This window comes from Cebus imitator, unplaced genomic scaffold (assembly GCF_001604975.1).
Source record: "Cebus imitator isolate Cc_AM_T3 unplaced genomic scaffold, Cebus_imitator-1.0 Scaffold526, whole genome shotgun sequence".
In the NCBI taxonomy this organism is placed as follows: domain Eukaryota; kingdom Metazoa; phylum Chordata; class Mammalia; order Primates; family Cebidae; genus Cebus; species Cebus imitator.
Window position 1 is genome coordinate 945601 of NW_016107841.1, and position 945 is coordinate 946545.

Sequence of the window (945 nt, forward strand, 5' to 3'; positions counted from 1 at the left end):
CATATTTTTCTCTTCTTCTCCCATAAGACCAAGGGATCCGAAGAGCAATGCAATAACGATAAAATGTTGGAAGCTGGAAAGCAGATGCTTGGTGGTCCACAAAAAACCGAATAGTAAGAGAAAAGTGGAGAAATCCAAGCAGAAACCTGGTTTACACCACAGAACACTCAACAATTAAACCAGTGGGAGTAAAGGTGGGGTTAAAAACAGGAGGAAATGCTAAGAGATTCTGAGACCTCACTGAGCACGTGCTCCTTCCCTGACCCTTGCAGAAAATCAGATTTGATCCCTGAAAAGGGTAGAACTTCTGGTCTCAGGACCACAGAACCCCAAGGCACAGTAACGATAAGGGAAGTACTGACACCAGGATGCTAAAGTGAAAATTTAGATTCTCAATGTTGAGACCCCTCCCTTTCTTCTCCCTCTTGGCATCCAGACCACTGTCAAGCAGCCAATGAATATGCCACCGCTAAACTGAGCTCTCTCACCACTTTGTATCGGTCACAGAAAAAGAACATCCTATTGGAAAAAACGATCAAGTTTTATTCACTGACCAGGAATGGAGAAGGGGAGGTTCTCACTCGCAACACCCCTTGCTTCTAAACAATAGAAAGCATGGGGTTGTGAAGTGCTGGGTGTGGAGAGGGAAAGGAAGGTTAGCAGGGGGCAGATCAGGACTCCAGATGTGCTGGTGCAATTCATAAGCATATGTCTTCATACATCACCTATACACAAACGGCAGAGATTTTCTTTTGGGGGAGGGAATTTTTTTTTTTTTTTTGGATTTAGATTTCTGTTTCCACTTTTTTTTTATTGCATTTTAGGTTTGGGGGTACATGTGAAGAACATGCAAGATTGTTGGATAGGTACAAACATGGCAGTGTGATTTGCTGCCTTCCTCCCCCTCACCTATATCTGGCATTTCTCCCCATGCTATCTCTCCCC